This window comes from Castor canadensis, chromosome 16 (genome assembly GCF_047511655.1).
Source record: "Castor canadensis chromosome 16, mCasCan1.hap1v2, whole genome shotgun sequence".
Lineage (NCBI taxonomy): Eukaryota > Metazoa > Chordata > Mammalia > Rodentia > Castoridae > Castor > Castor canadensis.
This window is the reverse complement of record NC_133401.1, coordinates 13,298,570-13,313,736: the sequence shown is the minus strand read 5'-3', so window position 1 is coordinate 13,313,736 and position 15,167 is coordinate 13,298,570. Positions and strand designations below refer to the sequence as shown.

Genomic DNA, 15,167 nt, shown 5'->3' with positions numbered 1-15,167 from the left:
ATGAAATTAGGTGTCCATATTAAAAAATAAAGCCTACAAAAAGTTTCAGAGCTAAAAAAGATTATTCATATGGCACAACGTGATCTCCTTCTAGTCCAAAACATTTAAATGAAGTTCATTTATGTATCTTGTTTGCTTTTCAATGGAACACTAAATTCATTGAGGTGAAATCACATTATTTTTAGTTCTTCAGTCAATAAGTATACACAAATATTTCTCTACAATTATTAAAAACAGGAGAACAAGGTCAATGTGCCAAAGTGATACCATTTAGATGGTTTAGAGTTATCATGAAGAAAATTAGAGAGGGGATTTCCTTGGTTAGTTTCTATAGCTTGATAGACCAAAACCAAAATAACTGCCACAACAACCAATAGTAAAATTTTTATCCACACAGGAATGGAGTGTCATCCCCTTTCAGTTTAACATAATAAAAATTTATTTTGTCTTTGCACCAAATCAGTGCAGGTCCAAGTCACTGCAAGACAGTAGCCCTCATGTAAAATCTCAGTTATCCAAGTAGCTTTCATCTTATGGTACCTCTATTTTATTATATGACTGCTGTGGCACAGGACTAAGGCATTAAACATTATATGTCAGCTCTGAAATGTGTCAGCCCCTTGAAGTCATAACATATTGGCAAAACTAGGAATAATACCCTACCCAATTTCAAAGAGAGATGAGAAATATAGTTTCTCATGCACCCAGGAAAAGAAAATATTGGTTGCAATTGGGGTTAACTACTATTGCTATTTATCAACTCATTGGTTTTGGCCAAGTTACTTAGTTCTTTGAGCCTCTGTTCCCTATATGTATATGATGAGAATAGTAAGAGTACCTTCACAGTAACTTGATGTGGAAGTTAAATGAGGTCAAGCATCTAACGTGTTTGGCACAAAGCCAGGCATGGTTGTACACATTTGCAGTCCTACCCCTCAGGAGACTGAGGCAAGAGGTTCAAGAGTTTCAGCCTCTTGCCTTAGTAAGTGGCATGGGTGAGGCCTTGGGTTCAATCCCCAGAACCATAAGAAAACCAACCAACAAAAACGTTTTGGCTTAGTGTCTGGCACATTATAAGCATCAAAAAAATGGTAGTCACCATTATCGAACATAGCATAGTTAACACACTCTTCACTTGCTTAAAAAATAGAGAAGATGTTGGCAGGAATTGGAAGGAGAGAGGAAAAATAACCCTCAAATCCATCATTTCAACTGTTAAGCATCTCCAGAAGTCCAGATCCTAAAGAACAGGTGTGAATGGCCATTCTTTAGGCTCATGAAGTGTTGTTAAGTATGATCAAGTCACATAGTAACCTGTTTTAACAGTCTAGCCTAAATGGCTCTTTGCCTGTCTCCTGCCTATTATATCAGTCAGGATATTTTTGGGAACCAGATGACACATACACTCAGAGGCATTCAAATGAAGTTATTATTTACGGTGTATAAGTAGGAATTAGGGAACCAATAGGAAGTATTAAGTCATCCAGAAGGTACCATTAGGGAGTTAATGCCATCTTTAGGCCTGATCCCTAAAGTTTCTAGGGAACTTCCCAGTAGAAAGCACTAGTCATGGAGGTAGCCACTGCCAGAACTCTGACAAATCAAAAAGGAAGCAGAAGAGATAAATATCCTAGGCCCTCTTTCATTTCTTCCTTCTCATCCCTCAATGATGCCACTCATTGGCCAAACCCAAATGAATATCATGAGTTCAGGGGCTCTGGATCTCTGGGACCTAGAGAGCAGCTTCCAAGGCAGAGAGTCATTTTTATCCACACAGGAATGGAGTGTCATCCCTTTTTCATCTTCTCTAATTTGACATCCACCAAGGGAACATACTAGGAACATATTTAGGTGAGAAAGATTCTTCCATCGTGAAATCACCAAGTACCAATGGCCAGCCTGCAGCCCCTTTGATAGGCCTGTGGCAACTTGCTCTAATTCCTGTAGGTGTAGATGCTTCATAGGGGACAATTTCTTAAGGATACCCCTTTCTACTCTTCTTTCCTCAGTTTTTGCTCCCACTTCAGCTCTTGTCAACAGTTTCTTTGGTGTTCTTCTGGGTATGTCTGAGAATCCAGTGATTGGCAGAATTGGAGCTGTGTGCTTGAAATTTCCAGTCACCCTATTGACAACTAAGGATTCATTGCTTGAAGCCATTATAGTTTCAGCTATAGGAGTACTCTCTGAAATTACTGCATCATCTATACAAAAATGTTGTGAAGTTTCTGTCCTTTTCTTTGGAGTTCATAAGGACCCTCGGGCCTGAAGAGGTCCATCTTTTGAAGATCCACCTGTCCATCAGTCCTGGGAATAGCTCAGATTGTGTTCAATTCTTCTTGGCTTGAGTGTTACTTGAGTCTGCTCTGCCCTTTAGTGGTTCTTTCTTCTCAAACTTGAGCTCTATTTTAGTCTCCTTTATTGTCACTGTATCTGTCAGTCATGACTTCCATTTTGCCTTGTATTTTCTGTTGAAGAAGAAATTGTTGGTGGGGGAATAAAAGATCTTGATTCTGTTCCTTGTTCCCTCAGTTTCACCAGCTTTTTCTCAGATAGCTTTCTGGTTGTTCCCAAAATAGGACCAGAATTCACTCCATATTTCACAAGCTGATCCAGAAGGTCTTCATTAGAGAGCTCTGTTACATGAAGATGATCTTTATCTTCTAGTCTGGATTTATCCGTTTCCTTTGTAGCTTTCCTGCTGATGTGGGCTCTCACTCCTCATCACTGGAGAAGTCCGGTGGCCCTTTGCTGTTGACACTGGTTGTGCGTGGTAAGATTCTGCAGGTAGAGCTGCATGTACACATCTTTGGTCTTTACCCTGCTCCCCGGCTGGGAGTGTCACACTGTTGGCGACCAACTTACTCTTCAAATTGTCTTTGGTCGGGATCTGTGACTCTGCAGCCCCGTCAAACCATCACAGCACCGCCACTCTACTTCCTCTGGCCGGGGTGCACTGATGCCTCAGATCCACTAGGACCGTGGTCCTGGAGAAACACCACGGTGCAGAGCTGCAAGGGGCAGACACAAGAGCAAAGCCAGACCCTGCACAAAAGCCCCTGTAGACTCAACTACTTACCAAGTGCGTCCAACCTGGGAGCCTGCACCAAGCCTAGCCCACAACACAGGCAGCAGGCTATAAACCTACTTCACACAGGGTGTTTTGGGAATCTCCCTGAATATCCCTTATTCAGCACAGTCAAAACTGATCCATTCATAACTGTGAAAGAGAATTGATCTTCTAGGAAGCCAGAGAGGTGTGGTGATAAAGAGAAGGCAAGAAATTGGTGGATACTGTCAGATAGAGAGAACACACAAACTTAAAGCACAAGCCATAGAAATTGAGAGATGGAGACAGAAGTACCTAGAGAGTGAGTGACTCACACAGAAATAGAGAAGTAGAGATGGAGATGGAGAAGAGGCTAACAGACTGCAGACACAGAGAGACATGGAAGAGAGTAAAAGAAGAAAGGCCTCCCTCTATTTTTCCCCTTCCTCTTATTTCTCTTTTATTTCTTGTTCCCTGTCTTCCTGCCTCCTCTTGCATCCATGTCTCTGTCTCTTTCTGGAGCTTATGTCTTGGGTCTAGGATGGTCTCCCACATTGGCTATTGAGTGACATCCTACTGAGTGACATCTTGGGTCCTCATATTTGCATACCAGATATGTATGTTGAAATCAAACAACACATTCCCACTTGGTCTTTTGTAGTGGGGAGATCCAGCAGGGGATCCCAGAACTTCTGGGGAATGGACATTAACCCACATGCTCAGCAATTGCTCCTATTAACTAATGTGGTGTAGTGTTGGGCCCAACTGAAGAATGAGTTTGTTTCAGATGTCATGAAGGGTGCACCTAGGAGAAGAACAACAGTTGTTCAAGAGAGCATAGTTAAGTACTTATCTTAGGGCTCTTGTTAAAGACATATTTAAGATCCTCTATAGGAGTACAGGAATTATTGTTTAGTTCTTCCTGATGATCGGTGGAGTCATCTTATGGCTGAGGTGTCTATGGCTTGACTTTGGAGTGATATATTCAGCTAGACATGCCAGGTAACTTAATAGGTGTAGGAGTAGAAAGAAGAACAGGGAAGGGATCTTGTTCAACAGCAGCCAACTGATTTCTCCTGTAAGACTTAATGAGAACTAGGGAGCCTGGCTCATAAGGAAGTGGAGAATATGTCTTTGATGGGAGTAAGGTCTTAAATCCATACTGATGCAAAGCCGGTTGGAAAGAACTCAGGGAAGTGATGAATAATTGGTTTTCTTCATCCAATAGAAAATCTGACCAATAAAATTTTGTCATTCACAAGTAATCTCTTTCTTCAGTGGTTTGTAGCTCTCCTTGTAGTGGTCATTTACATCCTTCATTAAGTTTATTCTTAGGTATTTGATTTTTTTTGAGGCTATTGTAAATGGAATTGTTTTCCTATGTTCTTTCCCATTTTGTTGATTGTTGGTATATAGAAAGGCTACTGATTTTTGTAAGTTGATTTTGTATCCTGCTACCTTGCTAAAGCTGTTTATGGTGTCTAGGAGTTTTTTGGGTCTTTGAGGTATAGGATCATGTCATCTGCAAATAGAGATACTTTGACTATTTCTTTACCTATTTGTATTCCTTTTATATCTTCTTCTTGCCTTGTTGCTCTGGCTAGGAATTCCAGGACTTCCCACACACAGTCCACATTTTATGCTCATGTATTATTATTATTATTGTCATCATTTTAGGTGTAGACTCCACATATGATGTGATATTTGGTTTGGAACTTGGCTTTCCAGTTCAGTCTGTTTTCCTGCAAATGGCATAGTTCATTCTTTATAGCTAAGTAATACTGCATGGTATACCACATATATGCCACATTTTCTTTATTCATTCATCAGTTGTTGGGCACTTAGGCTGATTCCATAGCTTGGCTATTGTGAATAGTGCTGCCATAAATATGAGTGTGCAGGTGCTCTATTGTATCTTGACTTGTACTTCTTTGGATATATGCCAAAGAGTGCTATACCAGGGATATAAGGTAGATCTATTTTTAGTTCTTGATAGTTTTCATATTGATTTACATAGTCGTTGCCCTAGTTTACATTCCCACCAACAATGTATAAGGGTTCCTCTCCACCCACATCCTCACCAGCACTTGTTGTTTGTTTTCTTGATGATTGCCAATCTTACTGGGGTGAAATGGAATCTTAGCATAGTTCTGATTTTATGGCTAAGGTTATTGAACATTTCTTCATCTATTTATTAGCCACTTGAATTTCTTACTATGAGAACTGTTCAATTTACCCATTTATTTATTGGATTATTTATTTTTGGCTGATTAGTTTTTTTTTTTAGCTCATTGTATATTCTGGATGGTCATCTTTTATCCCTTTTATCCACTCTCTGGGTTGTCACTCGATTCTGGTAATTATTTCTTTTGATATGCAGACACTTTTTAATTTGATGCAGTCCTACAATTCTTGTTCTTATTTCCTGGTCAATTTGTGTCCTATTCAGAAAATAATTACTGAGACCATTATCTTCCAGAGTTTTCCCTGATTTTTCCTGTAGTAAGCTTCAAAGACCCATTTTCTCAGGGCTGTTTGTTGAAGTGGCTATTTTTGCTCTAAGCGTATGGTTTTGGCTCCTTGGTCAAAGATCAGATGGCTGTAACAGTGTGGTTTTGGTTTTGGGTCTTTTATTCTTTTTTTTTTTTTGGTGTTACTGGGTTTTGAACTCAGAGCCTCATGCTTGGTAGTAGGTGCTGTACCATTTGCGCCACTCTTCCAGCCCATTTTTGTGTTGTGCATTTTAGAGATAGGGTCTTGTGAACTATTTGTCTGGGCTGGCTTCAAACCATGATCCTCCTGATCTCTGCTTCCTAAGTGCCTAGGATTAGACGTGTGAGCACCAGCAACAGGGTTGAGTCTTCTGTTCTGCACTGTTGGTCTTTGTGTCTGTTTTTGTGCCAGTACCATGCTATTTTTTAAATTATTATGTCTCTTTGGTATAATTTGAGGTCCAACATTATTCTTTTTGCTATTCACATTTTTTATGCTTCTATATGAGTTTTAGGATTTATTTTTCTATTTCTGCAAAGAATAACATTGCAATTTTGATGGGCATTGCATTGAATCTGTAGATTGCACTCAATAATATAGGCATTTTCACAATATTAATTCTGCCATCCCATGAGCATGGGTGATCTTTCCATATTCTGATGTCTTCGATTTCTTTCTTCAAAGTTTCATAGCTTTCAGTGTAGTTTGTTCACCCCTTTTGTTAGATATACCTAGGTATTTTATTATTTAATGCTATCATAGGTAGAATTGTTTTCCGGAATTCTTTCTCACCCTGTTATTGTTGCCATATAGAAAAGCTGTAGATTTTTGTATGTTGATTTTTAAATGTTTTTAATTGGTTTATCATAGTTTTACAGGAAGTTGTGTTGCAACATTTTCACATATGCATATGATGTACCCTGGTTTGGTTCATCCACTCCATTATTCTTCCTCTTTCTCCTTCTAAAAATGACTTTGACAAGTTTCAGTGCTCCATATTCATATATATATAGAAAATACATCAACCACATTCTCCCTCTTCATTAACCTTTCCCTCCCATTAACACCCTCCCCTTAATATTACCTATTATCCAGTTCTGTCCTCCATTGTTTAAGTGTCTGTTCATTTTTCAGTGTGGTTTTGACTTAGTATATTACCTGTAAATATATTGCAATTTAATCAGTCTATCCCCCTCTACTATTCTTCCTTATACTTTCCCCCCAACCATTATTTAGCTCATTATTGCCTTGGATATCCACACTATTTTATGCTTTCAGATGAACTTCAGGGGTTGATTTTTCAGTCTCTGTGAGGAATGTCATTGGAATTTTGATGGGGATTGCACTTAATATGTAGATTGCTTTGGAGGCCATTTTCATGATTTTAATTCTGTGATACATGTGTATGGGAGATCTTTCCATCTTCTGATGTCTTCTTCAGTTTCTTTTTTAACTGGTTTACAGTTTTCATTGTGGAGGTCTTTCACTTCCTTTGTTCAGTTTAGGGACTGTTTTCCTAAATTCTTTCTCAGTCTGTTCATTGTTGGAATAGAGAAACCAACTGACTTTTGTACATTAATTTTGTATCCTGCAACTTTGCTGAAGATGTTTGTGATGTCTAGGATTTTTTTGGTGGAGGTTTTAGGATATATAAGGCATAAGATCATGTCATCTGCAAATAGAGATAATTTGGCCTTTTCCTTTCCTATTTTAATTCATTTTATTTTTTATTGTGCTAGCTGGAAATTCCAGAAGTAGGTTGAGTAAGAATGGACATTCTTGTCTTATTCTTGACTTTAGGGGAAATGGTTTCAGCTTTCATTCTTTTGTTTACTCAACTTTTTAATTAGGATATATTGGTTGTATAGGGGGATTCATTGTGACATTTCCAAATAGGCTTATATTGTACATTGGTTAGATCACCTCCACTGTCTCTTCCCCTCGGCCCTCTATCTGCCCCACTTAAAGCTGTTGCAAGAGGTTTCTTTGTTCTATTTCATGTAAGTATATGAAGTCCATCAACCATATTCCCTCACCTTAATTTCCTTCATTCACCCATCCCCCTCCCACAAGTACCCTCCCACACACTGTACTTATTTTACAGTCCTGTCTTTCATTGTTAATAGTTAAGTAGATGTTCAAAGGTGTTTCTCAATGTATCCCTGCTATGAGCATACTTTATTTTGGTCCATTCAACCCCTTCCATTGCTCTCCCTTATCCCTTTACCTTCCATCCCCCATTTTCCCATAGCTTTCAATAAATATCCTTATATCCTCTACCTTCACAGATATTATGTATAATAGTGTTGCTGATACTCTATCATTCCTATTGTCCCCAAGTTCTATAGAGTAATTACACTATTACAAACATGTTCTATGTATGAGTTTGTATATGCTCAATGGTTTTTGTGTATATGTTTGTCTTTTCGATCTATCTTTCACATATGAGGGAAAACCTGTGGCTCTTGTCTTTCTAAACTTGGCTTACTTCACTTAACATGATATCCTTCAATTGCATCCATTTACCTTCAAACCACATGGTATCATTATTCCTTATGGCTCAGTAAAACTCCATTGTTATCATTTTTCTTGATCCATTCATCAGTTGTAGGGCATCTGGGTTGTTTGTATAGCTTGGCGATTTTGAACAGTGCTGTGATAAACATCGGCTTACAAGTGTCTCTATTGTATCCTCACTTATGTTCCTTTGGATATATAATCAGGAGTGTTATCGCTGGATCATATGGCAGCTCTATCTTCAGCTTTTTGAGGAATCTCCATACTGCTTTCCATAGCAGTTGTATTAATTTGTATTCCCACCAAAAGTGCATAAGGATTCCTGATTCACTGCATCCTGTCCAGCATTTATTGTTTTCGTCCTTGAATGTGGCCATTATAACTTAGGTGAGATGAAATCACCTCAGTAGTTTTGATTTCTACCTCTTTTACAGCCAGGTAAGTCGAACTCTTCTTCATGTATTTATTAGCCATTTATACCTCTTCTTTTGAGCAATTCTTATTTAATTCATATTTCCATTCCCATTTCTTCATTGGGATATTGATTCTTTGGAGGTTGAGTTTTTTGAGTTTCTTGTAGATGCTGGATATTAGTCTTTTATCCAGATGAATAGCTGGCAAATATTTTCTTCCATTCTGTGGACGGTCTCTTGAGTTTAATGGCTTTGTGAAACAGAAGCCTTTTAGTTTGATGCAGTCCCTTTTGTTCATTCTTTTTCTTAGATGCTGAGCCTTTTGAGTTCTATTTAGGAAGTTGTTCCCTATGCCTATGGTGTTCCAGTGTATTTCCTACTACTTCCTATAGTTGTTTTAGAGTTTCAGGTCTTATATTAAGGTCCTTGATCCACTTTAAGTTGATATTGGTTCAGGGTGAAAGACAGGGATATAGTTTCAGTCTTCTACATGTGGGTATCCAGTTTTCCCAGCAACATTTGTTAAACAAGCTGTGTTTTCTCCAGTATGTGCTTTCAGCTCTTTTGTCAAAAATCAGTTGACTGTAGCTGTGTGGGTTTATTTCTGGGTCTTCTATTCTAATCCATTTGTCTTTATGTCTGTTTTTGTGCCAATACCATGCTGTTTTTGTTATTATGTCTCTGTAGTATAATTTGCAATCAGAAGTTGTGATACTGCTAGCATTGGACTTTTTGATTAGAATTGCTTTGGCTATTTGAGGTCTTTTGTGTTTCCATGTGAATTCCAAGATTTATTTTTCTATTTCTGTGAAGAATGCCATTTGGATTTTGATAGTTATTGCATTGAACATGTAGATTTCGTTTGGTAGTATAGCCATTTTCACAATGTTGATCCTACCAATTCATGAGCATGGGAGATTTTTCCATCTTCCAGTGTTTTCTTTGATTTGTCTCTTCCATCTTCCAGTGTCTTCTTTGATTTGTCTCTTTTCATTGAAAAGGTCTTTGGTTCTTTCATTAAATTTCTTCCAAGGTACTTTCCTTTTTTTTTGAGGCTATTGTATGTGGGTTTTTTCCCCTGATTTCTTGCTCAGTCTATTCATTATTGATATATAGGAAGGCTACTGATTTCTGTATATTAATTTTGTATCCTGCTACTTTTCCAAAAGAGTTTATAACTTCTATGAGTTTTTTGGTGGAGTTTTAAGGTCATGTAGGCATAGTATCATGTCATCTATAAATAGGGATAGTTTGACTACTTCCTTTCCTATTTGAATCTATTTTATTTCTTGTTCTTTTTTACCATTTATTCATATGTGCATATAATGTTTTGGTCATCTCTCCCCGCTATCCCCCCCGCCCCCTCCCCCTGCCACCTTCCTATCCCCCCACCCCTCACTTCCAGGTAGAAACTGCTTTGCCCTTATCTCTAATTTTGTTGAAGACAGAGCAAAAACAATAATAAGAAGGACAAAAGGTTTTTGCTAGTTGAGATATATTTCTTGCTCTTATCTGAATGCTCTGGCTAAGAATTCTAAAAGTATATTAAATAGGAGTGGGGAAACTGGGAACCCCTGTCTTGTTTCTGAACTTAGTTGGAATAGTTTCCATTGTTCTTCATTTAGTATGATGTTGGTTATTGATTTGTTATATATAGCCTTTATGGTGTTGAGGAACATTCCTTCTATTCCTAGTTTCTCAAGAGCTTTTATCATGAAAGGGTGCTGAATTTTGTCAAAGACTTTTTCTGCATTGATTGAGAGGATCATGTGGTTTTTGTCTTTGTTTCTGTTTATGTGCTGTATTACATTAATAGGTTTATGTATGTTTAGCCTTCCTTGCATCCCTGGAATGAAACCGACTTGGTCATGGTGTGTGATATTTTTGGTGTGTTGTTGAATTTTATTTGCCATTATTTTGTTGAGAATTTTTGTGTCTATATTCATTAAATATATTGGCCTATAAATTCTCTCTCTCTCTGTTTGCATCTTCATTGGGTTTTGGAATGAATGTAATACTGACTTCATCAAATGAGTTTGGTAGTGTTCCTTCCCTTCCTATGTCCTGGAAAAGTTTGAGGAGTGTTGGTATTAGTTCTTCTTTAAAGGTGTGGTAGACAAGGGAGGTATGAGGATAGGTAAGACACCTAAAAAACTAGATAGCATTTGTTGCCCTCAAAGCAGAGAAACTAAAGCAGATACCTTAAAGAACTGAGGCCAATAGGAGAAGGGGACCAGGAACTAGAGAAAAGGTTAGATCAAGAAGAATTAACTTAGTAGGTAACACACATGCACAGGAAATCAATGCAAGTCAATTCCCTGTATAGCTATTCTTATCTCAACTAGCAAAAACCCTTGGTCCTTCCCATTATTGCTTATACTCTCTCTTCAACAAAATTAGAGATAAGGGCAAAATAGTTTCTGCCAGGTATTGAGGGGGTGGGGGGGAGAGGGGAGGGTAAGAGGGGGTAAGGAGGGAGAAATGACCCAAACATTGTATGCACATATGAATAAAAAAAAGGTGTGGTAGAATTCATTCATGTATCTATCAGGTACTGGGTTCTGTATAGGGAGGCTCTTTATTACTGCTTTAATATCATTGCTTATTATTAGTCTATTTAGGTGGTTAATATCTTCTTGGTTCAATTTTGGTTGGTTATATGTGTCTAGAAATTTATCCATTTCTTCTAGATTTTCCAGTTTACTTGAATATAAGTTTTCAAAGTATTCTCTAATGACCCTCAAGATTTCGTTAGCATTTGTGGTTTTGTCCCTCTTCTCATCTTTGATTTTGTTAATTTGGGTCTTTTCCCTCCTCTGTCATGTCATGCTATCTAAGTGTATGTTAATATTGTTAGTCTTTTTAAAGAACCAACTTTTTGTTCATTGATTCTTTGAATAGTTTTTTTGGCCTCAAGCTCATTGATACTGGCTCTGATCTTTATAATTTCTCTTTGTATGCTAGTTTTGGGTTTGTTTTGTTCTTGTATTTCTGGCTGCTTAAGGTGCATCATTAGGTTGTTTATGTGAGATGTCTCTGCTTTTTAAAATATAGGCTCTTACGGCTATAAACATTTCCCTTAGCATTGCCCTTGCTGTGTCCTACAGATTCTGGTAGGTTTTATTTTCATTTTCAACACAGACTAGACTATCCAGCAAAACTATCCATCCACAATAACAAAAACTGAAGGAATTCATGACCACCTAACCAGCACTGTAGAAAATACTTAAATGACTATTACACAAAGAAGAAATCAGACAGGAAGATGCAAAAATGAATAAACTCTTTTGACCAAGCAGACCAGTAAACAAGGACTAGGGAAAAAGTAAACACCAGGGGAATAAAAATGATAGGAAACACCACACAACTCTCAATACTAACACTGAGTGTTAATGGCCATAATGCTCCAACCAAAGGCATAGAATAGCAACTTCAGTTAAAAAACAACACCCAAGCATATGTTGCTTATAAGAGACACATCTCACTGAAAACAAACAAACAAACACTGGCTTAGTGTCAAAGGGTGGAAAAAGATTTTCCAAGCAAATGGCCCCAATAAACAGTCAGGAGTAGCTACACCTATACCTGACAAAGTAGACCTGAGACTAAAATCTGTCAGAAGAGACAATGAATGTCACTTCATGTTAGTTAAAGGAACCATCCATCAAGAGGAAATATCAATTCTTAATGTATCCATGCCAAATATAGGGGCACTCAACTTCATTAAAAACACACTAATGGGCTTAAAAGCACAGATAGATCCCAACACAGTGACAGTGGAAGACCTGAATACCCCACTGTTCCCAACAGATAGGCCATAAAGGCAAAATATCAACAAAGAAACTTTAGACCTAATACACACATTAGACCAAATGAACATCACTGACATCTACAGAGTATTTCACCCAATTACCATGCAATGCATATTCTTTTCAGTAACTCATGGAACCTTCTCCAAAATAGATCATATTTTAGGACAAAATGCAACCCTCACAAATTTAAGAAAATTGAGATATTCATAATTTTAACAGTGGTTCTGTCTGAGGGCACTATGGGAAAGCAGGAGAGGAAAAGGGAATGATAGAGAGTGGATAATATTAAAATACATTGCACCAGTGTTTGAAGATGGTATAACAAAATGCACTACAAGGTGTTGAATAAGGGACCAGAGCAACACAGAAAGAGTAAGTGATAGAGAGGGTAAATCTGTTCAAAGTACAACATATGGATGCAGGGAACACCTTGGGAAAATCTCCTTGAATAATCAACATATATTTAAAAATGAAGGATAGGAATGTAAAACAGGTTTGGTCTGAGGTTGTGTACCAGTGGGGGATGGAGGGTAAATAAAGAGGGTGAAGGAGGGTAAATATTGTCGATATGCTTTGTATACTTTTATGAGAATAAAACGTTGAATTTGGTTGAAATTGTTCTATGAAGGGAGGGAGGGAAATAAGGGAGAATGATGGAAGGGTGAATCTAATAAAGATACATTATAAACACACAAATAAAAGTCACAATGAATCCCTCTGTACAACTAATTATGCTAATAAAATGTCTGAAAAACAGAAAAAGATAAGAATGGCAGGTCCTTAGCCACACAAATAAAAAGAAGGGAGAATATGCAAATTAATTAAACTAGAGATAAACATGGGACATCAGAACAAATACCAATGAAATTCAGAGGATGATTAGAAAAGATTTGAAAACTTGCATTCCATAAACTGGAATATCTAGAAGAATGTATAAATATGTAGGCACATATAACTTACTTAAACTGACCTAAAAAGTTACAAACATTTAAATTGGTCTATATCAGGTACAACCATTTAAGCAGTAATAGAGTATCCCAGCAAAGAAGAAAACAGAGGCAGATGGATTCACTTCTGAATATAACCAGACTTTTAAAGAATTACCACCTGTGTTCCCCAAACTATTTCAAAATATACAAGGAAGAAACTCTACCAAACTCATTCTATTAAGCCAGTATTACCCTGATATCTAAGCTGGATTAGGAAACACACACACACACAAACAAAATTTATAGGCCTATTTCCTTGATGCAAATAGTTGCAAAAGTATCTGAATAAGATACTTGAAAGCTGGGCTCAGTGGCTTAATTCTGTAATCCTAATTGCTTGGGAGGCAGAGATTCAAGGATCAAGGTTTAGAGCAAATCTAGGCGAAAAGTTCACAAGACCCCATCTCAACTAACAAAAGCTGAGCATGGAGACACTCACCTGCCATGTCTGCTACATGGGACAAGTAAAGAGGAGTACCTCAATCCAGGCTGAAGGGCTGGGGAGTACCTTAGGTGCCATAGTGCTTCTAGCAAGTGTAAGACCCTGAGATCAAATTCCACGACCACCAAGAAATTCTTTGCAAACCAAATTGAACAACACATCAAATAGATCATACACCAGGAACAAGTTTTTTCATTCTAGACCTGCAAGGATGGTTCAACATACACAAATCAATACAGCACACAAACACAAATATCACTTGATTATTTGACTCACAGAGTCAAATTGAAAAAGCTTCTACTCCACCATCTTGCTCTGATCTCCTTGCAAAAACACTTTCTGCTTGGACTCTGCTTTTGAAAAGAGAGTAATGATTGCTACATCAGTCAAAGTTGACAAAATGCTGTAAATTTCCTCCCTAGTACTTTCTGAGCTCTGTTTTATGCTCATTTCACCCACATACAAGATGGAATCATAAGAAACAAGAAGAATGAATGCAATGATACAATAACCAGGTGAGCTTCTCTATGTATCTGGGTAGAAATCCAGTAGGGCTCTTTGTAACTTACAACCCCTGTGACAGTTGGTATGATTACCATATTGAGGTCCTTATTACTATTTTGCAATTCATGGCCAGTTCCTTTGACAACTCTGACCCTGAGTTAATCTTCTCCAGTTCTGTGCAAAGTTCAACTAAAATGAGACTCTTGTCTCCCACCTTTCCCAGCCAAAGATGGGCAATGGAGGTTCTGGCTTCCATGGTTCTCACTGTGGTCTCACTATGAAGTACATGTGAGAATCAAGTCACACCACAGGGCTAAATAAGCTCACATCTACCACATCCACATCGCTGGGTTCTTTAGACCACAAGCGTCTCAAATCACCAAAATATTCTCTCATGTGTCCTTTCAAGAACTCATGTTCTTTCTCACTGAAAAATCCCCAAATTCTACAGCCGTATGTTCTGTCTCATCCCAATAAAATCCAGGATTTTCCATTCTATTGTAGACCCCATAACCACATCTCTGATTTCTGTTCCCAGAATATGAATAAAAATACAAATCTCAGGAGCTAATCCATGCAAATATTCTAGCACCTTTATATTAGGAGTTGATCTCCTGCCCACATGAATCCAAAGGTTGTTGGGTACCTCCTCTTCAAGCACTATGAATACCAAATGAACCCCCACTGCCTGTTGACATGTCCAGAGTATCCCCTTCTCCTTCCTTGGTGCAGTTAAGCAACCCAGATAGGGTGGATTGGGTGATGAGATTGGGACGTGCAATCATAGAGTCAAAAATCCACTCTTCTACTCAAGAGAGTACAAGGTTAAGCCATCTCAGCCATCCTCATTTTCTTCTCACCTCTGCTGCTACAATGATGGACACAGGGGTTCTTCTCATGGCTCTGCTGGTCTTCATGAGTGTAATGGTGCTTCTGTATGGCAACAGAAGA

At 38.0% G+C, this 15,167-nt stretch overlaps 1 pseudogene; it reads right to left on the bottom strand.

Annotated features, from left to right (window-relative positions):
• Nucleotides 1-227: 227 nt before the first annotated feature.
• Nucleotides 228-13,716, bottom strand: LOC109680842 (lamina-associated polypeptide 2, isoforms beta/gamma-like; annotated as a pseudogene).
• Nucleotides 13,717-15,167: the final 1,451 nt, after the last annotated feature.